The sequence below is a fragment of the Dama dama genome, chromosome 26, assembly GCF_033118175.1.
Source record: "Dama dama isolate Ldn47 chromosome 26, ASM3311817v1, whole genome shotgun sequence".
Taxonomy (NCBI): domain Eukaryota; kingdom Metazoa; phylum Chordata; class Mammalia; order Artiodactyla; family Cervidae; genus Dama; species Dama dama.
Genome location: NC_083706.1, coordinates 32,912,206 through 32,938,244, shown reverse-complemented (window position 1 = coordinate 32,938,244; position 26,039 = coordinate 32,912,206). Strand labels below are relative to the sequence as shown.

Below are 26,039 nucleotides of genomic sequence, written 5' to 3'. Positions count from 1 at the left end.
TTAAATACCATAAATATGCAGATTAATTACATATTTTACATCCAGATTATCTTCTAAACTCTAGAACACATATCTATCTCATCTCATCACTAGGATGTCTCATAAATATGCAAATACAACAAGTGAAAAACCAAACCCTCAATGCCACCCTTCAAAAATATTTCTTTCACAGTTTTCTTCATATAAACAATGGACATACAGTGCTCACAGCAGAAACCTGGAAAGAATTCTTGAAACCACTCTCTCCATCACCCACATTTATTCCCACTTGAGTGAATTTCTAGTAAATGTTTCCTTCTTATCTTGTTACAAGTTACTTTAGCTACTGTATCTTTAAATTTTCATTAAAATATAGTTTATTTACAATGTTGTGTTAGTTTCAGGTATACTCAAAGTTATTCAGATATTCTTTTTCAAAATCTTTTCCATTATATGTTATTGCAAAACATTAAGTATAGTTCCCTGTGCTATGCAGTTGATCCTTGTTGGTTACACATTTAAATGTGCATATTTTAATCCCAAAGTTGAACTATTTTAAAAGTTTTCTAATTGGTTTGTCTCGTTCTATTCCCATATCTCTCCAATTCTCTGCTCAATAAAGCAGTAAAATTGGTATTGTTGAAAATATAATCAAGTATGTAGCATTTTTTCTTAAAATCCTGTGTTCTTAAATACACTAAGTGTAAACTGCAGTGACCAAAATTTTATATTTTCTTTCATTTGCTAATTTACTGCAAAAATATTGAGTTATTTGAAATTCTTTCAGGTTCAAGGGAAAGTTACCTACTCTACCTACTGTCCTATCCTGTCCAATTCCCCTCAAATCACTTCCTCCCAATGCCTGCTCACTTATGTTGTCTGGGATTCATTTTCTTTTACTTAGAGACAATTTTGATGACACTCAGATTTGATTTATGCATCTCCATTACTCCTTTGATAGCAGGTTTTACTTGTCTTTCATACCACTTATCACAATTGTTTAATGATCTGCATGAGTCTACTCATAGCCCCAACCCATCAAAATGAAGCTCAAAGTTCAGTGCAATGAGAATTCAATCTCTTGTTTTACTATTGATTCTTCAGTGCTTAATTGGCACTTAGGATATATATGAGTTCACATATTTATAAATTCTATTTAACGTGTAGCTCTGATGAGATGAGCATGCTGTGTTGTTCTTAGTTGCTCAGTCATGTCCAAATCTTTGTGACCCCAGAGACTGTAGCCCGCCAGGCTCCTCTGTCCATGGGGATTCTCTAGGCAAGAATACTGGAGTGGGTTGCCGTGCCCTCCTCCAGGGGATCTTCCCAACTCAGGGATCAAACCCAGGTCTCCCACATTTCAGGTGAATTCTTTACCATCTGAGCCACCAGGGAAGCCCAAGAATAATGCAGTGGGTTACCCTATCCCTTCTCCAGGGATCTTCCTGACCCAGGAATTGAACCGAGGTCTCCTGCGTTGCAGGCAGATTCTTTACCAGCTGAGCTACCAAGGAAGTCCAGGATGAGCATGAGCTAAGTCAAAAAGTTAGCAGTGCAAAGGGAGGGTGATCCCTTGATAGATTATGCTAAATAAGTACAATTACTGTTTCACACACATAAACATAGGAAAAATAAACTCAATTGCAATTTCACACAAATGTAATACTTTAATGGCATACACTACTTTCAAGAGGTTGAAAGAAAGAAGGTAAAATACAGAAGCAACATATCAGCTGTAAATATGGATAATAAGATATAGGTTACTTGTAGATGGATAATAAGATACAGGTTATTAAGGAAACTAGAATGTCTTGATAGTCGCTTGAAATTTGATTTGATGTAGGTATTTTAATCTTTAAATTTTAATTTGCAAAATTATACATATATTTCTTTTTTTACCTGGAATTTCCAGTTCTGTCTAATTAATTCAGTTTGCCTTGACTTTTGCAAACTGATTTTAAAAGATATCATAACTGATGATCAAGGTTATTATTCATTTGCTGCATGTCATTTTAACCCTCATTTTTAACAATAATTTTTCGAAAGTTGCTTAGATGGTAAAGAATCTGCCTGCAACGCAGGAGACCCAGGTTCAATCCCTGGGTTGGGAAGATCCCCTGGAGACAGGTATGGCAACCCACTTCAGTATTCTTGCCTGGAGAAGTCCATGGAGAGAGGAGACTGGCAGGCTATAGTCTCTGGGGTCACAAAGAGTTGGACATGACTGGGTGACTTTCACGCACACACACAGATATTTTAATATTTAAAATTTTAATTATAAAATTATACACATATTCCTTTTTAACCTGTAAATTCCAGTTCTGTCTAATGAATCCAATTTGACTTGAAATTTGCAAACTGATTTTTAAAATCATCTTAACCTATGATCAAAGCTATTGTTCAGTTTCTGCATCTCATTTTAGCCCTCTTCTTTAACAATAATTTTTCAAAGTACTGTGGAAAAATGATTTCCCACAACACCTTGAAATTTTGTCATAACAATTAACATGCCTGTTTGTATAATATTCAGTCTTTTCTATTGATAGATCTGTGAGGCAAAAATCATGTTTTCCTCATTATTTTATTCCTAAAATCTACAACAGTTCTTAAAGCACAGTAAATATTTCATAAACTTAGTAAGTATAATCAAATAAGGGGAGGGTCAAGTCTCTTAGGAAACATAATTTAAGATAGATATTTTTGTAGGAAAACTTAAAGTAGTTTAACATCTCAAGCATAAGCAAAGTATATAATTTATGCTGGATAATAACCATGGAAGTTACATTGTACAAACAAAGACCTCACAAAAGAAATATCGTAGGGTCTAATAAATGAAGGGAATAAATACACAATTTGAGTCAGCATCCTATTTGCTTTTTAAGACCAATTAAATTCTAGCCAGTTTCTGTCCCCTAATTTCAGTTTGTTTTACACAATCAGAGAAAGGTGTTTGCATTTTAGACTATCATTTACAGATTGAAGAAAATCTAACATAAAGTCACGGGGCTGGAGCTCCTAAAAATCCCATATTCTAAGTCAAGTCTAAGATTTAAACTTTCAGGTCAATGAACAAATAGATGCTGTATCCTTTTTGAGATTGACTGAGGGCCAATATGACTTAGGGCCAATTAAGATTGACTTAGGGCCAATATGAAAACTAAGATAAAAGCTAAAATATACATATTGAGAGAGGTGACATAGACGTCTGCAAATAACATAAATCCCGAGCCCAGAAGTCCAAAGCCAGTACAGACTTGAGGTGAAATAAGATTATTCTCAATCAGAGGCTGTTTGTTCTTTTCTTCAGTTTAGTTCAGTTCAGTCGCTCAATCGGGTCTGACTCTTTGCGACTCCATGAACTGCAGCACGCCAGGCCTTCCTGTCCATCACCAACTCCCGGAGTCCACCCTTTTCTTACTCTTTATATAAATCCTGTTGGATTTGAGGCAGATGATTCCTCAGGTATTGACCACATCCAGAAAGTGCTTTAAGTAAATTTGGCTTCAATTAAGTGAAAGAGAAGTTCTTAGGAGATTCTCATATTAAAGTTTAGTTTAGTTTCTACAAAGTCTGCAACACAAAGTAAAATAAAATCTGGCATGTTGGAATATGTGGAGCACAGAAGAACTTTAGGGCAGTAAAAAAAAAAAAAATTCTGTATGATACTATAATGATGGATACATGGCATTATACATTTGCCCAAACCCATAAAATGTATATCACCAAAACTGAACTCTAAGCTAAACCATTGACATTGAATGCTTCTGCTGTGAAAATGTATGTTTATTAGTTGTAACAAATGATTTGTAACAAATGACTCTGGTGGAGAATGTTGATAAGCATTTGTCTGGGGCAAGGGATATAGGGAAAATCTGTATTTGTCTCTCAGTTTTGCTGAGGACCTAAAACCTATGGAAGAAAATAAAGTCTTAAAAAAAATCTCAAACCTGTAGCAATGATATAATAAGAAGCAAATTAATATTCCAAAAATTGTTTGGAATTAATACATTGTAATTTTATTATTTGGTTAAAGATTCACTTTGTTGTATTGCCTATCACTAAAACTAATTACCAACCTGTGGAAAATAACTCCATTGCTGAACATGTCACAGTGTTCTCAGCATTATAACAACACAAAACCTATCACCACAGCTATTAAACAAGAGTATGAGTATCAATCTCAGCAAAGAAATACTATAGATTAATGATCCACTTTTACCATAAAATTCAGAAGAGCTATGATGCAAAAAATCTGAAACTCAGTTAAGACAAATTCTCTTATTTACATATTGACAAAAATCTACATTTTTCAGTCCATATGCACACGCATTTCACATATATATTTATTCAATATGTTCACTTCATGTGTAAACACATGCACACATGCCTACATATACATGAATGGTTCCCAATAGCCACCATCAATTTAATGTGATCAACTCCATATACATGTAAAGAAGTTTCAAAATTAACTCACACCCTCATGAGACATGCCTTTACTCACTAGACTGCAGTGCTTATATACATTTCCTTTTGTCATTAGACTTGCAGCTTCCAGTCATTTTTAAAGTTCCTCAGGTCAGCATCCCTCTTTCATCACCTTCATGTGGTTGTGTAATGTTTTTGTAGGACAGATATTTTTACCACAGTCTGAAATCAATCTAGAAATCCCCCACCCTCCTAGTGGATTTTATTTTTAATTTAGAAACTTTAAGTTTCACTTTTGCTATAAAGTGGTAGGAGTTTTGAAAAGCAAATAGTGTCACATATCAAAAAGTACCATACAGAATAGTTTCAGCATCCTAAAAATTCCTTGTGCTTCACCAAACAACCCTTCCTCTCTCCAAAAGCCCTGGTAACTAGTGATTTGTTTTTCACCTTTCACAGTTCTGCCTCTTTCAAACTGTCATGTCAATGGAATTGAACAGATTTTAGCAATCTCAGTCTTGATTCTGTACTTAAAAATATGCTTTTAAGATGCATCCTTGTTGCTGTGTGGAATTATAGTTGTTCCTTTTGCTTGTCAAATAGCATTTTGTACTGTAATGTACCACAGTTCATGCATTCATTGACCGACTAAAGAACAACTAGATTGGTTCCAGTTTTTGGTGATTATGAATAAATGTGATATAAACATCTATGTGCAAGTTTTTCCATGGAAATATGTTTTAAGTCAGTCAGATTAATACCTAAGAGTATGACTTTGGGGTCATATGTTAATTGAGGTTTAGCTTTATAAGAGAGTGGCAAACTGTCCTCTAAAGTTAGTATTTGTGGGAGTCTATTCTGGCCATTCAGTTTTGTTCCATTGACTTATGTGTCTATTCTTGCACTACTTCCAGATGTCTTGATTAATGTAGTTTCATAGTAATTCTTAAAATCAGATACTATGTCTTCACCCTAGTTTTTCTTCAGTATTGTGTGGGCTATGCTAGATTTTTTTCTATTTCCATATAAATTGTAGAATAAGTTGGTTAATATCTATAAAAGTATCTAAGATTTTGTTTAAGATTTCACTGGAGTTATGGATCAAATTAGAAAGAACTGATGTTGTGAAAATATGAAGTCTTTCATCCTGTGAATACAGATTATTATTTTTTTTTTTAAGATTTCCTGCCTTTCATTCATTAGTCTTTCACAGTTTTCCACATGCAGATCTTATATATGTGTGGGATTTACACCAAAGTACTGTCTGTGTTCTGTATCTCCAATACCAAGATATTTCCCTTTGCTGGTATTCCTCTTTCCTCAACTATTTGAATGATTCATTCCATCCTTATGAGTCAATTGTCCTCTATTGGCAGTTTGTTCCCAGTTACCCTGAGTGAAATAACACCAACCAACCCCTTTATGTTTTATTCCTTCATTCCAATTAGGTGCTTTGTAGTACTTATTACATTTATAACTCATGTATTCACTAATTGGTTTATGTTTTTATTATAGCAACCTGAATACAAGGTAAGTTCCATGTGACCATTTTAAGTCTACATTTGCACATAGACTAATATAAAACAGACAATTATGATACTAACACACATCCCAATCTCCATATTCTTATGGATCTCACTCCCATATTGTACGGGCTAACCTATATAACAAGCTGGATTTAGTAAAGACAGAGAAAGCAGAGATCATTGCCAACAGCCATTGGATCGTGGAGAAAGCAAAGCCATTCCAGGAAAACACCTACTTCTGATTCATTGACTATGCTAAAGCCTTTGTGTGTATCACAACAAACTGTGAAAAATTCTTAGAGATGGGAATATCATACCACCTTACCTGCCTCCTGAGAAACCTGTATGCAGGTCAAGAAGCAACAGTTAGAACTGGACATGGAACAACAGACTGTTTCCCAATTAGAAAAGGAATATGTCAAGGCTGTATATTGTAACTCTGCTTAACTTATACACAGAGTGCATCATGCGAAATGCTGGGCTGGATTAATCACAAGCTGGAATCAAGATTTCCAGAAGAAATATCAATAACCTGAGATATGTAGATGACACCACCCTAATGGCAGAAAGTGTAGAGGAACTAAAGAGCCTCTGAAAAAGATGGAAGAGGAGAGTGAAAAAACTGACTTAAAACTCACCGGTAAAAAAAGTTAAAATCATGGCATCTGGTCCCATCACTTCATGGCAAATAGATGGGGGAACGATGGAATCAATGACAGACTTTATTTTCTTGGGCTCCAAAATCACTGCAGATGATGACTGTAGCCACGAAATTAAAAGACACTTGCTCCTTGAAATAGAAGCTGTGCAAACCTAGGCAGTGACATCATTAAAAGCAGAGACATCACTTACCAACAAATGTCAATCTAGTCAAATCTATGTTTCTTCCAGTAGTTATGTATGGATGTGAGAGTTGGGCCATAGAGAAGGTTGAGCACCAAAGAATTGATGCTTTCGAACTGTGGTGCTGGAGAAGACTCTTGAGAGCCCCTTGGACTGCATGGAAATTAAACCTGTCAATCATAAAGGGAATCAACCCTGAACAGTCATTGGAAGGACTGATGGTGAAGCTGAAGCTCCAATGCTTTGGCCACCTGATGTGAAGAGCTGATTCACTGAAAAAGACCCTGATGCAGGGAAAGGTTGAGGGCAGGAGGAGAAGAGGGTGACAGAGGATGAGATGGTTGGATGGCATCATCAACTCAATGAACACGAGTTTGATCAAACTCCAGAAGAGAGTGAAGGATAGGGAAGCCCGGAATGCTGCAGTCCATGGGGTTGCAAAGAGTCAGACACAACTGAGTGACTAACAACAATAAAAGCCTATATAATTAAGAGGAAATTACACTCTATTTTAGACAGCAAAGAGAATCTCAATAACTCTGAAAGGATTCAAATAATACTAAGTATGTTCTCTGGTCACAGTGTGATTAAATTTGAAATTAGTACAAAAAAAGGTCTCTAGAAAATTTACAAATATTAGAAACTAAGCAGCACATTTATGCCTAATCCATGGATCATAAAGTTAATAAAAAAGGGAACTAAAAGAAGTTTTAACTGAATGTAAATGAAACCATGACATATCAAAAGTAATAATAGCTAGAGGAAAAATTTATTTAAAACATCAGCCATCTATATTAGAACTAAGAAAAGTACCAAATCAATTACCTCAGCATTAACCTTAAGAAATATGAAAAAGAGGTTATTAAGCCCAAAGAAGAAGAAGAAAGAAAATAAATAGAAATGAAAATCAATGACATGGAAAACTGACTAGCAATGGGAAAAAAATGAAACCAAAATGATTTTTTAAGAAATCAATATAATTTATAATGCTCTAGTCAAAGGAATGAGAAAAAGAGAGAGAGAAGACTGAATTATCAATGGCAAAAATTAGAAGAGTGAAATCACGGCAAATTCTGCAGAAATTAAGTTAATAGAGAAGTATTATAATAATTTTATGACAATGAATATGAAAATACAGATCAAATGGACAAAGTTCTTGAAAGAAACAAACCACCAAAGCAATATCAATAAGAAATAAATATTTTGAATAATCAGTGTGCAAAATAATTGAAGTTGTAATTTAAAATGTTCCAAAAAGAAAAAACCATTGTAAATTAACCACCCTTCAATTCTTTACAAATGGCTTAAAAAAAGAAAGAAAGAAAGAAATATTCAGGACAAGACAGTTTTACCAGAAAGTTCAATCAAACATTAAAAAAATAAATAAATAATGGCAATTCCAAACAAATTCTTCGAGAAATGTGAAGAGAAGAAAACACTCCCCAACTTATTTTATGAAGCTAGCATTATTCTATATGTGTGTTAAAGGCAATTCTAATCAAAATCTCAGCAGAGTAACTAAATAATTATTAACTATTGATATTACTCAGCCGTTAAAAAGAATTCATTTGAACCAGTCCTAATGAGATGGATGAAACTGGAGCCCCTTATACAGAGTGAAGTAAGCCAGAAAGATAAAGAACATTACAGCATACTAACACATATATATGGAATTTATAAAGATGGCAATGATAACCCTATATGCAAAACAGAAAAAGAGACACAGAAATACAGAACAGACTTTTGAACTCTGTGGGAGAATGTGAGGGTGGGATATTTCAAAAGAACAGCATGTATACCATCTATGGTGAAACAGATCACCAGCCCAGGTGGGATGCATGAGACAAGTGCTCCAGCCTGGTGCACTGGGAAGACCCAGAGGAATCGGGTGGAGAGGGAGGTGGGAGCGGGGATCGGGATGGGGAATACGTGTAAATCTATGGCTGATTCATATCAATGTATGACAAAACCCACTGAAATGTTGTGAAGTAATTAGCCTCCAACTAATAAAAAAATAAATAAATAAATAAAATTAAAAAAAAAAAAAACTATTGATATAATATGGTGAATCTCAAAATAATAAAGTGGTGTGTAAGAAGCCAAAGGAGAATAGATACGCTATGATTCTATTTATGTGAAAATTCTAGAAAGTACAGACTAACTGAAATTGACAGAAAGATGAATAATAATCTTGGGATGGAAATAGGTAGAAGGAAATAGAGGGAAATACTATAAAGAGTTCAGAGGAAACTTTTAGAAGTAATGTATATATTTACTATCTTGTTGTGGTGATGATTTCATAGTTGTTTACCTATGTGAAAAGTTTTCTAACTGTACAATTTAAATATGTTCAGTATACTCTATCTCAGTTATATGACAACTAGTTTTTCAAAAGACTAGTTTCAAAACTGAATGTTTCTCTTTACTCTCAGTCACACCAGATCTTCCCAAAGATAATCATGGTTGTTTTTGTCATGTTCTGTCATATTTTCATGACATATTTTAATGAACCTAGGCATATAATTTTGTATCTACAAACTTATAATATTATACATAAATTTTACAATCCCTCATATCATTTCCCAACTTACAAAAAAATAGATGGGATGTAATCAATGGGAAGGAGAAGAAAGACTGGAAATGCATACAAATCTTTATAAGGTAAGAAGCCACCAAGTGTCCAGCAGAAGATATATAACCAGTAGCACATTAAGGTCATCCTCCCTGAATTTCAGAAAAACAAATATACACAGAACCAGCATCTTGGGGAAGATTTTTGGATGAGCAAGAAAAAGGTTACTTAGCAAGGAATGAGACTCGAATGTTTGTCAAGCTGTATTATTTGTACTGGATTCTAGATGCCAAAGAATCAACATCTTTGAAGCCCTATGGGATAGGCATTTTGAACAAAAAATCACAAATTCATACAAGCAAGTTTTCAAATGTGCCCTCTCTGATAGAACCAACAAGTATTTAATGATTCAAATGGGAACATCTCAGAAGTTGGTGAAAAGAAAAATAAGTTTGCAGGAAAGGTAAATTTATCATGAAGCCACTGAAGCTTGAACTTCAAAGTCTTACACTTGCTTATAAATTTCAGATCGTGTGTGTGTGTGTGTGTGTGTGTGTGTGTGAAATGATATTTATTATTAGAAATTCATTCACACAATTATGGAGGCTTAGAAATTCCATCATCTGCTGTCTACAATCTGGAGACCCAGCAAAACCCCATTATATAATTAAATTGGCGTCCAAAAGTGGAAGCTTATGAGGTACTTCCAGTCCAAGGCTGAAGCCTCAGATCCTGGAGCTCTGGGGACAGAAGACAGATGTCCCAGATTAAACAATCCAACAAGAAAGGCTGAATTCTTCCTTCTTCCACATTTTTGTTCTGTTCTTTACAGATGGGGTGATACCTATCCTTACCTGGGAAGACAAACCACTTTCCTGTGTTCATCATTTCAAATGCTAATTTCATTCAGAGACCCCCACCCTGACCAATACCCCAGAAATAATGCTTTGCCAAATATTTGGGCATCCCATGATCCAGCCATGTTACACAGAAAGTTAACACACTGTGGAAGACCTGGATATGTGCCTAAATGCAGCAAGTTAAGAAGTAGGTATCAAGTTAGAGGGGAAAAAAGTAAATGGAGACATCTTTTTCAAGAAGGGACAAGAGAGGAAAAGATGATGATAGCAATAGGAAACCATAGTCAAGACGTTTCTTTGGAAGACTGACTTAAATATGGTACTAGGGATGGAGAGGGTGAAAATTTGATGGAAAGTGGAACTAACTTATGGAGAAAAGTATCAGAGGAACAAAAGGACTTAGCTAAAAATTCAGATCGACAATATCACTGATGAACATAGATGCAAAAATCCTCAACAAAATTCTAGCAAACAGAATCCAACAACTTATAAAGATCATACATCATGATCAAGTGGACTTTATCCCAGGGATGCAAGGATTCTTCAATATTTGCAAATCAATCAATGTGATACACCACATTAACAAATTGAAAGATCAAAACCATATGATTATCTCAATAGATGCAGAGAAAGCCTTTGACAAAATTCAATATCCATTTATGATAAAAACTCTCCAGAAAGCAGGCATAGAAGGAACATACCTCAACATAATGAAAGTCATATATGATAAACCTACAGCAAACATTATCCTCAATGGTGAAAAATTGAAAGCATTTCCCCTAAAGTCAGTAATAAGACAAGGGTGCCCACTCTCACCACTACTATTCAACATAGTTTTGGAAGTTTTACCCACAGCAATCAAAGAAGAAAAAGAAGAGGAATCCAGATTGGAAAAGAAAACTAAAACTCTCACTGTTTGCAGACGGCATGATCCTCTACATAGAAAACCCTAAAGACTCCACCAGAAAATTACTAGAGCTAATCAATGAATATAGTAAAGTTTCAGGATATAAAATTAATACACAGAAATCCCTTGCATTCCTGTACACTAACAATAAGAAAACAGAAAGAGAAATTCAGGAAATAATTCCATTCACCATTATGATGAAAATAATAAAATACTTACAGATAAATCTACCCAAAGAAACAAAAGACCTATGTATAGAAAACAATCAAACACTGATGATAGAAATCAAACATGACACAAATTGATGGAGAAATATAGCATGTTCAAGGGTCAGAAGAATCAATATAGTGAAAATGAGTATTCTACCCAAATCAATCTGTAGATTCAATGCAATCCCTATCAAGCTACCAACAGTATTTTTCACAGAACTAGAACAAATAATTTCACAATTTGTATGGAAACACAAAAAACCTCGAATAGCCAAAGCAATCTTGAGAGAGAAGAATGGAACTGGAGGAATCAACCTGCTTGACTTTAGATCATACTACAAAGCTACCTTCATCAAAACAGTATGGTATTGGCACAAAGACTGAAATATAGATCAGTGGAACAAAATAGAAAGCCCAGAGATAAATCCATACACCTATGGACACCTTATCTTTGAAAAAGGAGGCAAAAATATACAATGGAGAAAAGACAATCTCTTTAACAAGAGGTGCTGGGAAAACTGGTCAATCACCTGTAAAAGAATGAAACTAGAACACTTTCTAACACCATACATAAAAATAAACTTAAAATGGATTAAAGATCTAAATGTAAGACCAGAAGCTATAAAACTTCTAGAGGAAACCATAGGCAGAACACTCTCTGACGTAAATCACTGAAAAATCCTCTATGACTCACCTCCCAGAGTAATGGAAATAAAAGCAAAAAATAAACAAATGTGACCTAATTAAACTTAAAAGCTTTTGTACAATGAAGGAAACTATAAACAAGGTGAAAAGACAGCCTTTAGAATGGAAGAAAAAATAGCAAAAAAAAAAAAAAAGCAACTGACAAAGAATTAATCTAAAAAATATATACAAGCAGTTCATGCAGCTCAATACCAGAAAAATAAACAACTCAATCAAAAATGGGCCAAAGAACTAAACAGACATTTCTCTAAAGAAGGCATACAGATGGCTAACAGACACATGAAAAGATGCTCAGCATCACTCATTATCAGAGAAATTCAAATAAAAACCACAATGAGGTACCATCTCACGCCAGTCAAATGGCTGCTATCAAAATATGTACAAACAATAAATGCTGGAGAGAGTGTGGAGCAAAGGGAAACCTCTTACACTGTTGGTGGGAATGTAAACTAGTACAGCCACTATGGGGAACAGCGTGGAGATTCCTTACAAAACTGGAAAGAGAACTGCCACACAACCCAGCAATCCCACTGCTGGGCATACACACCGAGGAAACCAGAATTGAAAGAGACACGTGTAGCCCAATGTTAATCACAACACTGTTTACAATAGCTAAGACATGGAAGCAACCTAGATGTCCATCAGCAGACAAATGGATAAGAAATCTTTGTTATATATACGCAATGGAATCTTACTCAGCTATTAAAAAGAACACATTTGAGTCAGTTCTGATGAGGTGGATGAAACTGGAGCCTATTATACAGAGTGAAGTAAGTCAGAAAGGAAAACACCAATACAGTATATTCACGTGTATATATGGAATTTAGAAAGATGGTAACAACGACCCTATATGCAAGACAGCAAAAGAGACACAGATATAAAGAACAGATTTTTGGACTCTGTGGGAGAAGTTGAGGGTGGTATGATTTGAGAGAATAGCGCTAAAACTTGTATATTACCATATGTGAAATGGATGACCAGTCCAAGTTTGATGCATGAAACAGGGCACTCAAAGCCGGTACACTGGGACAACCAAGAAGGATGGGATGGGGAGGGAGCTGGGAGGGAGAATCAGGATGGGGGACACATGTACATCCATGGCTGATTCATGTCAATAGATGGCAAAAACCACCACAATATTGTAAAGTAATTAGCCTCCAATTAAAATAAATAAATTAAAAAAATTTCAGATTGACAATCTGTCTTTGAAATAGCATGAGGATATGTTCCCCTCACTTTAGTCTTATCATAGGATATAGTGCTGATGTTCATTTTTTGAGGGAGCATGGTTAGGACCAGTCATGCTGATGGTTTCATTTTTCCTTGTAAAGTGGGGAAAGTGCTGTCTGCTCAAATTAATATAAAGACATTTTTCTGAAGGTGCTGTCCCTAGGGTATAGTTTGCAATATTTTCCAGAATATTATGTTGCAGAATCAATATGACACACACCTGTGAATGGTCCTGAAATACAATATATTCCAAACAGCTTCTTAACTTGTCTGCTAATTTTGCAGATAAATAGATTGAGATGTTGTTAGCATGGCCTGCCAATCAGTTCCTCATCATGGCAAATCTCAGAAAGAACAGCCACCCAATAATCAAAAGATTCCAGTTCTTCCCACTGTGTTTCTCTGGGCTTCAGCCTCTTACTCCACATAATGCATGTACTGGACAAAGATCTCTCAATTTCTAAGATTGTATGAGCCTGTTTTAAATTTATTTGTTATCTAAACAGAAAAATTGGAGTGTGGGAAAGAAGGAATAATTGTAAAATGAGGTAATCAGAACATCTTCAAGAAAGAATAAATTATTAAGCTGAATCTTACAAAATAAATAGAATCTACATAATAATATTGGTAAGATTTGTATTGTTTTATAAGTTAAATGCTTTTTAGTTTATATAACATTTCATTTATTCCTTCTGTCATGGTAATATAGTTATTTTAAGTGTTATTTCCATCCTGAAGTTAAGACACTGAGGCTCTGAAAGAAAATAGAGGTCTAATTATTGCATACCTGCAATATTTCAGGTAATAGATAATGGATAATGGCATTTCCAATGTAAATAAGACACTGCCCATATTCTGGAGGAGTTCACTAATTAATGGAATCAGATGAAGAGAATGAAAAATAAAGAGAGTATAATGGAGTCCCTTGAAAGCCAATCAGAAACTTCCTTTCTGTTACTCAGCTAATTCATTGCAAATCAAGATAAGGAAAATTTTCCTAATATTTTACACATCACCACATTATTCTGCTACATTATTTCAAAAGGAGAAATACATTTATTATACCATGAAGGCAATAATCTAAAAAAAATTTTAAAGATATATTTATATTTCTAATTGGTTTATATTATACACATTTAATTAGCTAGGAATCTATAACATATCTGAAGTTACTAAATGCACTTTAAGAATAGCCAATAATAGCTAGTCACAAAAACCATAATATGAAAAAAAGCTGAGAGAAAATCAGTCAGCCCATTATGAGGAATAATATCACAATAAGAAATAGAGTGGTAACCCAGTTTTTAAAAAACTAAATATCCTATAACAAAGAAGACATTTTTAAATTTTAATTACTATGTTCTAAGTAACTCAAATTCTCATTTGTAGTGCTTCATTGTAGTCTGTCTCTATTTTAAGCATAAATAATGTGTTAACTTTCATTAATTATAAAGAATTAGTAATGTGCCTTTATTTTTGTTCACACGTTGTATATGAGTTAGACAATGAATTCCTTTACACAAGCATGATAGACATGGAACACTTACCTTAAAATATTTTAAATTCTGGATGATGATAATATATTAAATTAAATTTCACTGCATACATGAAAATCTGGAATCATATTATTTTAATGGAAAAATGTTCAATGGCTAAACAAATATGCTGGTAACTATTTTTAGATAAAATTTAAGTTATCCCCACACCCAAAAGAGTTCATTTGAAGCTAACTCACATCTACACAGTTTCACAGTATTAGGCTTTGGGTATATATAATTTTGGATGATGTCATTATTATCAAAAATAGAGTTTTCTAACAGTCTTAGTTCAAGAAACAAGTGTAAATGAAACATAACTTGCTTTCACACTATAAATTCTAACTTAACTTCTTTTATGAATTTAATCTCACTTTGTTTTAGAAACTTTTCATCAACCAATTAATGGTATCCCTGTCTTTACTGATAATTTCCTATGAAAATAAATAGTACAAGGAATGGACAAATGCTCATGGTCCAAGGTCCTCTTCTGTCCACATTGTCATCATCTGCAGTGTCCATTCTATCTCCCATTGATTCTGGGTGGTCAGGTCATGAATATTCTTATTTTTTGATACCCAAGTCCTTTCCAGTATGTCTAAGTCCCTTGGAAACATTTGCCCCTCTGCCAAAGTGCTGAAGAATAGGAAACACAGTTTGTATCATTAAACCAGGACTCTCATTTGGGCAATCCAGAAGAAAGTAAGTCCTTCAACATCTGTCACAGTCTCACCTTCCTGCCCTCCTGCCTGAAGAAGCAAAGCAAAGTGTATCAATTAGGGGAAAAGTCTAACAGTTTGCTGAATGCTTTTTATTATTGGTATTGCTAGAAACTCATTGTTGTAGTTAAACTCAATGTATACATTCTGGGTTCTGACCTCATAATTGAATATATTTTACCATTTTGAATGGTATGTTTTCCACCTTTATTTGGAACCCAGGTGGAAGGTCTATAGCAACTCATGATAGCATGTCTACACTCATAAGTCACCTTAAAATGAAGAAGACATATGCTAAGTCCCTTTTGTCAACTTAAAGAGAACCACACAACATGAGAGCTGTGAGTTTTATTTTTATTCAGGCCCTTATTGAGGACTATAGTCTGGGAGAGAGCTTCTCAATGGTTCTGAAGAAACTGCTCCAAGGAAGTAGAGGAGAAGCCAGGTTATTCGTCACTTTTGGTGAAAGAATATGTATGGTTAAGTATACATTCTTGGTAAAAGATCACTGCTGCTCACAGAGAACATATATCTCAAGTTAGTGATTTTAGTGTGTTTCTATAAATGAGAAGATGCAAGAATCAGAGTTCATTAAACTTTTTCCTGAGATATGCATCTAACTAATCTAAGGGCCCTGCTTGTCCAGAATGCTTTGTCCTGTTTTTCATTCTGAATTCTTCTCAGGATGCCCTATAGGGGCAGTAACTGCAGTGACTAATGACTTAATTCTTGTAAAACTGGGTGGGGAACAATGTTCTTTATTTTTCTTTGTTTACACCGCCTGCCTGTGAGATTGGGAGTCTCTAATGATGGAGGGGACAGAAAGACTAAGACCAAATTTTGAATTAGATAGCCAGGCAAGTGGGGCTGGTATCCTGAGCAAGAAAGACTATTCAAGTCTCTATTTGCACACTGGAGTGTGTCTTGCAGGATAGTCCTTGTAGCATATCTTGTAGGCATAGTCCTTGGGACATAGCCTGCTGGAATACAACTCCAGAATCCCAGATCTCCTCTCAAATGGACAGAGCAGACCAAAACATGGATAAAAATGGCAAAGGGAGGGAAAGATTGAGAACCAAATTTCCCACTTTAGGACTTACTTTGTAGAGCAACATGGCTGAGAAGGGCTTGTTAAGAAAGAACTATGAAGGAACATGGGTTTGGGTTCAAATCCAGCCAGAGAACAAGGACTTTTATCTTTATTCAAAAATCCATCACAGCAGCCTCCTGAAGGGCCTCTCTTCCACTAAAACTCAAACTTAACCAGAGGAATTACCCAGAGTTTCCAGCACTACCTGCCATGTACTTGTACCTGCAGAGGCAGGCTGACTAGCACTTGAATCATTGAACTTTTGCTCCAGTGACTCCTTGGCTGTGGTTTCCTGTCTGTATCAAATGACACTGATGTTCACCCAAGTCTTGATAAACCAGGATGTGCCCTCAATCAGAGGGTGTGTTTGAATCATTTGGGAAATTTGCATGACAACCTTCACCGCCAGGCCCATGACAAGAGTTGGGAAGTTCTCATTCCTGTGTGAGAAGTTCCAGGGCACTCTCCTTCAAGAGTTATAATACTATGTTGCTGTCTCACCCCTAAATAAACACCCTCAGGAAACATAACCATGCAGATCATCAAAATGACAGACCTTGAATTTAGACTGGCCTGCAGATTGACTCCTTGCTCCACGAGGTAACATCTAGGGATCTTCTGAAATGGTACTTAACATTTAAGCCTCAAGTCTTCTGTACTAAAATACAGATAGATAGATAATTAGATAGATTATATATGTGGTCTGTGTGTGTGTGTGTGTGTGTGCGTGTGCATGTGCCTGCTTGGTCCTGTCTGATTCTTTGTGACCCCATGGCCTCTAGCTGGCCCGGCTCCTCAGTCCATGGGATTTTCTGAGCAAGAATAATGAAGTGGGTTACTATTTCCTGTTCCAGGGGATCTTTCCAACCCAGTAATCAAACCCACATCTCCTGTGTCTCCTTCATTGCAGGTGCATTCATTACCACTGAGCCATTTGGGGAAACCCATATTATATGTATAATATATAATTACTTGTGAATGAAGAATGTTGCCTGCCATATCAGTAAACAAAGGATGCCCTGTGGGTAATCCCTGAGGGAACTCAAGGTAGCAAAGCACAGGATATCAGTTCCAGATAGCTGAGGTACATATCAAAGGAATCATTTCAATGAGCCCAGACTTTTACATCTTTCCATACACAGAAAGGTTTTCCCTGGTGGTTCAGACAGTAAGGAGACTGTCTTCAAAGCAGGAGCCCAAGTTCAATCAGTGGATCAGGAAGATCTCTTGGAGAAGGAAATGGCAACCTACTCCAGTATTCTTGACTGGGAAATCCCATGGAGAGAGGAGCCTGGTGGGCTATCATCGATGAAGTTGCAAAGAGTCAGATACAACTAAGCGACTTTCACTTTCATACGCAGAAAAGCATTAAATTCATTAACTTGAGATGCCTGGTTTTCTTTAATTAACAGTAACCTTCTGATACTTTAAAAACAAAAAACAAAAAAAAACACAAAAACCTCCTGTATATCCTGGCTCCACTTTTACCTCTTCAGAGCAGTTCCTTAGAGCTATCTGAGAGACTGTCTCAGGGCTTCAAATCCTCAGAAATTCTTCAGAATAAAGTACAATTCTCAATTTTGAGTTCATGCATTTTTTTTTTTTTCAGTAGACATACCTAAAAACTTTGATTTGGTTGTAATGTTTTAATGAGATGATCTAAGGCAATGATTCCTCCTGAACACAGTAAACTGCTAAACAAATTCTGACTGTAACTTTGGATTACTATTAGCAGTTGGCCATCTTTGTCCTTGAGGAAGTTCCAAGAGAGTTTGTGTAACCCCAGAATCTTTCACAGGGCTTCCCTGGTGGTTCAGTGGTAAAGAATCTGCCTGCAGTGTAGGAGACCCAGGTTCAATCCCTGGATTGGAAGATTCCCTGGAGAAGGAGATGGCAACCCACTCCAGTATTCTTGCCTAGGAAATCCTAGAGACAGAGGTGCCAGTGAGCTATGATCCACGGGTTTCAAAATAGTAGGAAACAACAGCAAAGAGTCTTTCATGAAACCTTCATTTGTATCTTCACTTGACACTAGTTTAGCATGTTAATTGGTTAAACTGTCATGTTAATACACTACTGTCAGAGAGTACAGGGTTAGGCCCTGGGAAACCAGATAATGCAGTAGGATCCTAGTTATCTAGTAGGGGAGGATTTGAGCACAGAATTGGGAGAGGAGATAGTGTCAAAGAGGTATTTGGTACTTAATGATTTGGCCTAGAACTAACCCCTAGAAAACCTGGTGGCTCAGACCAATTTATGGCACAATTGGACTCTTAAGTCTTTCCTCTAATTCACACTTTAACTCTCCTTAAAAAGCAGAGTTTTATGAGAAGATGAATTCACAGGAAGAGATGACTCAGAAAACTGGTTAAAGTTGACTTTCTCTTTGCTGTTTCCTGTTTTCCTTACAAGTGATGTATTTTTGGCACAGAATCTTGTTATAAACCGTCTGGGGCAGTTGTTTCATGATACTGTATTAAGTTGCTAAAAAGAGAGAATTCTGAGTTAGTGAATGACTAAACTATGTTTTCATCCTGAATAATGATAGACCAACTAGACAATTGTAACTGGATTTTCCATTTCTTCCCTGACAACAGCACCAGGATATAGGGTTGGAAGCCCTTTAAATAGACAGATGTACAAACTATAAATGCTTGAGTTTTGTTTATTTTTTCCTCAGTTCTAATTTCTAGACAATGGTCCCATCTTTGGTCAGCTAGTTATTTTTGTAGGCTTCAACTATGGAATTTCTTAGCATGGAAGTTTGTCTCATTTCTTTATATTCTTTTTTAAACATTACAGATTTTAATGATAAAAATAAATCTAACTTGCTGTTTTGAAACTTTGCTCTGTATAAGATGTGTTCTCAAAAGAGAAACACATTCTGTCTCAGTTTGTCTCAAAATGATTTTATTGCTGACAGGAAAGAGACTTCAAAATGAGTTCATATGACAGAGCAAAATAAAGTTTAAGACAATGGAAAATCTCTTTGTTTCTCTGTATGTAAAATAAGTGATTCTATCTATTGATCTGAGACCAAAGTGCCTATTACCATCCTAACGAAGTACCAAGAAAGTGCATTTCCCTTAGGTCTGAGAGTTTAATAAAAGTATTTGATGATTAAGATATAAAATTACTTCACTACATATTACCACCCAGTGTATGTAAGTATACTTGCTTATAAATTAACTTTTGTTAATAAAATTAAAGAGACAACTAAAACAGATCTTTTGACAATATTCTTAATGGTATCTATTAGCTACTTAAAATGTTGTAGGGACATTTCATCATGTTCCCCATGCTCCAGGAATGTATTTTATGAATTTGTCACAGGGAACTGAAAGACAAATGGGGAATCACTGTGTAGACTAACCCAGATAACCACGATGGTGTGATCATTCACCTAGAGCCAGACATGTTGGAGTGTGAAGTCAAGTGGGCCTTAGGGAGCATCACTGTGAACAAAACTAGTGGAAGTGATGGAATTCCAGATGAGCTATTTCAAATCCTAAAACACGATGCTGTGACAGTGCCACACTCAATATGCCAGCAAATTTGGAAAAACTCAGCAGTGGCCACAAGACTGGAAAAGGTTAGTTTTCATTCCAATCTCAAAGAAAGGCAGTGCCAAAGTGTTCAAACTATGCACAATTGTACTAATTTCACATGCTAGCAAAGTAATGCTCAAAACTTTCCAAGCCAGGCTTCAGCAGTACATGAACTGAGAACTTCCAGATGTTCTAGCTGGATTTAGCAAAGGCAGAAGAAACAGAGATCAAATAGCAACATCTGTTGTATCGTAGAAAAAGCAAAAGAATTCCAGAAAAACATCTACGTCTGTTTCATTGACTACACTAAAGCCTTTGATTGTGAGGATCACAACAAACTGTGAGAAATTATTCAAGAGATGGGAATACCAGACCACCTTACCTGCCTCCTGAGAAACCTGTATGCATGTCAAGAAGCAACAGCTAGAACCAGACATGGAACAACAAACTGGTTCCAAATTTGAGAAGGAGCATGACAAAGCTTTATACTGTCACCCTGTTTATTTACCTCATATGCAGAGTACATCATGCAAAATGCCGGGCTGGATGAAGCACAATCTGGAATCAAGATTGCCAGAAGAAGTATCAATAAACTCTGATATACAAATTAAAATCAGTGCAGATGGTGATTGCAGCCATGAAATTAAAAGACGCTTTCTCCTTGGAAGAAAAGCTATGACCAACCCAGACAGCATATTAAAAAGCAGAGACATAACTTTGCCAACGAAATTCCATCTAGTCAAAGCTATAGATTTTTAGCAGTCATGTATAGATGTGACATTTGGACCATAAAGAAGGCTGAGCATTGAAGAATTGATGCTTTTGAACTGCAGTGTTGGAGAAGACTCTTGAGAGTCCCTTGGACTTCAAGGATCCAACTAGTCCATCTTAAAGGAGACCAGTCCTGAGTGTTCATTGGGTGAACTGATGCTGAAGCTGAAACTCCAATACTTTGGCCATCTGATGCAAAGAGCTGACTCATTAGAAAAGACCCTGATGTTGGGAAAGATTGAAAGTAGGAGGAGAAGGCAATGATAGAGGACCAGATGGCTGGGTGGCATCACCAACTCAATGGACATGAATTTGAGCAAGATCCTGGAGATTGTGGAGGACAGGGAATACTGGCATGCTGCAGTCAATGGGGTTGCAAAGAGTCAGACCCGCCTGAGTGACTGAACAAAAACATCATATTGACTTAAATCAAATTAGTGACTTTCTGATTGGTGTGAGCTAAGTGGAAATTGAAATAGGAGCTTAAAAATCTGTTGTTATTTGCACTTCTTTTCAACTTATATTTTATTAATTTCCAATGATAGCAGAATATTATTTCAAATACCTCTCTGAGCCAGAATGAAGCAATCATTTTGTGCTCTTCACTTCACTAGTACTTCATAAACTTTATTTTGGCTTTAGTATTGACAGCATTTTATGTTTTATGTAATAATTGCAAACAATATTCTTTTTTAAATGAATATGCTTTGTAAAACCTAACCCTGATTTTATCAAAAGTTTTCTACTATGTACTTAAAATCTCCAAACTGGAAAATAAAGGGTAGACTAAATTTATCATGTAATTTGATCTTGTGGATTCCTGGTAGTGTTGTTATTTCTAAATACTGAGGAAATTTTTTTCTTGGGAAAAATTCGATTCTAGCCACCTACATTACTTTTCCTGAAAAGTTTGAAAACAAAAACAGAGCACTGACAGAAAATAACACCCCCTAAAAAAAAAAAAATTCTGCATATTTATTCTTATGTAGTAAGATCATGGTGGTGGTGGTGGTTAGTTGCTCAGTCATGTCTGACCCATGGACTATAGCGGATCATGTTCCTCTGACCATGGGATTCACCAAGCAAGAATACTGGAGTGGGTTGCAATTTCCTTCTCCAGAGGATCTTCCTGACTGAGTTCAAACCCAGGTTTCTCTCCCTCATTGCAGGTGGGCTCCTGCATTGTAAGCAGATTCTTTAAAGCTGAGCAACCAGGGAAGCCCCGTAAGGTCATGACCTGGTTTTAAATCTCAGCTTTGACATAAACTAAGTATGTCAAGCTATTTATTCCTTCTTTGAACTTCTGTTTTCTCATTTGTAAAATGGATGCAGTAATTTATGTTTAGTATTGTGAGTATTACCTGAGAAACTGAATATATGCCAGAGACTGTTGTTTCATCACACTGGTTTTCCCTTTCCTCTGAGTGCACAACTGGGCTATTTCTCCTTGTCTTCTTTGCAACTGGATGTGGCCAATGGGGCATGAATGGAGATGATATTTGCCTTTCTCTCAACTGACCCTCAAAATCCTCTTGCATGATCCACCAATGTCTCGCCTTCATCTGTAGAATGGAAAAGACTTTTAGGACCTTGATGATGAGAGCTGTGAGATACAATTTGCTTGGGTTTCTGAATGTCCTTGCTGCACAGAACTTTTGCTAGAGAAGCACTTCCACTTTGGAATTTGTAAAAAGAAGATATAAACTTTTATTTGAAAGACAACAAGTTTTGGGGACACTTTCTGCACTGCCTGTATCATTGCTACTATCCCTAATGTGTACAAAATATCAGCTCTCAACTAGACTGAGAGCTCCAGGAAATTAGTAATCTCTCTTACCCATTGAGCTTCATAGTGTCTCACACCACACAAGGTCCTCTAAATATGAATGAAAATGTAAGCTACTGAAAAAAACACTTGCAAAGCAGTGTATACCCATGCATTTGAAAATCACAGCTATTTTCATTACATTATTATTTTGTTATATTATTATTTTATTTCAAATCATTTTTACTAAGCTATTTTATTTATAGTTAAAGAATTTCCCTTCCTTCTTCATCCATCATTTTCCTTATTCAGGCCCCTGTTCTTCTTGTGGAAGAGTACAGCTGCTGTCTTGTAGATCCTCTTGTCTCTGGATTCCACACATAGCAAAAGCACTTCCAGTCTTTTGTAGAACTTGGCTATTTTTATCAAAGTATGAATATACTCCAAGACTATTCATTTTAATGAGTTACTTTTTGAAATGAGTTATTGTTCAAATCAGTTAGCATTTATAAAGTTCTTTGAATCATGCCTGGCATGTAGAAAGTGCTATATAAATGTCTTTTAAAAAGACAAAACAAACTGTGTCATGTTCATGTGATGTTTGCATTTCTCCTTCCAGTCCAAAGAAAATTATTTTCTTCACTGATTTTCAGATTCCGGATGAGATCACTTTAACTTATATTTGATGTTGTTATGTATCCTATTAAACTTATGTTTGGCTTTTGGCAAAAAGATACTTCTGTTGGTGTCCAAGCCTTATCTTGAACATAAAAATTGGTCTCTTTCAAATTGCCACACGGCATCACTAACAAGCTTTATATTCAGGGGTATACTGTAGTCATCTCAACTGACTTGCGGGAGTCAACTTTTAGCATTTCTTTCCAACTTTGTGTTCAGTAATCCCATACTGGTAACTTGAAATCAGCTACTATAAGACTATCTACACAAGGAGACGGCAGATTCTACAGATCAAGACTCCTTGAAACCCTCTCTCTCCTGTGTGCTCTCTCTTGTTCTCCTATTTTTAGAGAGCCAATTGTTAAACTTTTCCCAACACATCTTGGCGACATTGCTGTTTATAAACTCTAAAAAGATTACTCAGTAAGAAAGCTAAGATAAACACAAATCACGGTACTTCTTAATCTGCAACAACTCAATATCAGGAAAAGAAAGTGGTTCTCAGTCTCTCCTGTGTGTGATGCCTGAAAAATAATAGGCACAAAGTGCTTGTTGAATAAATAATGCAATTTGGAAATAATAGATACTTTATTTAAAATAATAATTGCTAACTTTTACTGAGAACTTATTTGATGCCAAATGCTATTTTGACTGATTGAATCTTCATGAAAAACATCATGAGTAAAAACATCAATGTCATTTATTCTACAAACATAAAAGTGAGGAGCAAAAACACCAGTTAGGGCTATGAACTAAACTGGTAATTATATTGTTGAATAAATTCTTAATCTAGAACCCACTACACTTCAGGTATAACTCAGATTTCTAACTTTTCTTGAAAAATGGGAAAATCAAGCTGCAGTCCATACATTCTAGTATGACACATCAATAGAAGCATAGATGATTTATAGGAAGCATTTCTATTTTGGTGAAGTTTCAAACATGCAGTTCACGACTTTCTTCTACCCCTGGATGTGATTTTATAGTTGATTAGTTTGCCTTAGTTTTGTGAGCTTTCTGGTCTTTAGAAGCAGATGAGACTGTAACTCCTAAGGTAATACTTGAACCCAGTTCCAAAGTCAATACTCAGCCCATATGGTGTTATGACGAAAGATAAATATTTAACACAGACTAGAGGTGTTTTAACTTCTGTTTGTTGCTATTGTGTGGTTTTTTTTAATTGAGCTACTAATGCATATAATTTTGTGCAATATGATACAAACACATATATTTAACTTTATACATGTATGTCAATCTATAGTCATATACACATATAAAATCCATAATTGTATAATCATCAAAAAGATATCTAATAATATTTTCAAAATTCAGAGAGCATTGACTTGATTGAACATACTTCCATTTTAGCACTTGCTTCCTAATTGAGCAACTGGTTTCTATTAAAATTTAGATTTCCAATCTTTTCACTCAGTCCAGGCTTCTTATGTATGATGTTGCTATTATATTTCCTGAATGAACTTAATGGCTCTGGCATGAATCCAATCTAATTCATATACCTATTATACACATGCATATCAGATAGGAAACACTACTGTAATGATATTGATGTTATTTTAGATGAAGTTTTCCAATTCCTTGATTGTTATGAAGAAAATGTTACAAAGACAGCTCGCTATATCCTCATTTCTAGAAACAGCAGAACGGAAGGCAGAATAATATAATCAAGATGGAAATCCTAGGCAAATATTTCCAGTGAATAGGAGTGGTGTCCTGGAAGCAAAAGAGAACTTTTAACACAATGGACACTGCATCTCTGGACTGAGATGTCTTACATTTGCTTTTGACCATTAGAAAATTCTGTTTGCCTGTCAGCCATCAAGACAGATTGTGGGCTGGGTATTCTGGAGAAGAAAAACAGACTTCCCTGGTGGCTCAGAGGTTAAAGTATCTGCCTGCAATGCGGGAGACTTGGGTTCGATCCCTGGGTTGGGAAGATCCCCTGGAGAAGGAAATGGCAACCCACTCCAGTATTCTTGCCTGGAAAGTCCTATGGACGGAGGAGCCTGGTGGGCTACAGTCCACGGGGTCGCAAAGAGTCGGACACGACTGAGCGATTTCACTTCACTTCACTTCTTCATATCCATGATGGTTTTCCAATCAAGCTCATAAATTCATTATGTTGTGGGAGGAAAGGAGAACCAGAGAATGAGCGCGGGGTTTATGTATACCTGATGTTCACATAGAAGGACTCCGCTTTATAGCCAGGCACAAAGAGGTTTTCTGTATAACTAAGATTAAGCATAAAGTAACTCTAGGGGGAAGAAATTAAGAGGCTTTTCTTATCCTGAGGCATTTGGATCCCTTTATAATGTAGTACAGAGACTTCATCAATGTCAGGCATCACTAAACTATTGTGAAGGCACTACCCAGAGGAGTCAGTTCCTTATCCTAAGGGGTTAAGCCTCAGACTCCAGCAGCACTGCAGAGCACACCCAGGGGGAAAGGCAGAAGTTTGTTGTCATGCAGGAAAAACAGGAATTGCTAAAGTTTGCTGTGACTTGCAAGATAAGGGACTCATCTCATCGTCAGAGACCCTGTAATTCAGGGACATTAAAGTTAATCCTAAGGCTAGCTTAACAGAGTGCTTTAAAATAAAAAAAATAAAAAAAAAAAAAAGAGACATTCCAAAATAGGTACATTGCAATACTTTCCC

The 26,039-nt window shown here is 35.9% G+C and overlaps 1 pseudogene; it reads left to right on the top strand.

Annotated features, from left to right (window-relative positions):
- Nucleotides 1-26,039, top strand: part of LOC133047069 (tigger transposable element-derived protein 1-like) — a 128,255-nt pseudogene that overhangs the window by 12,823 nt on the left and 89,393 nt on the right.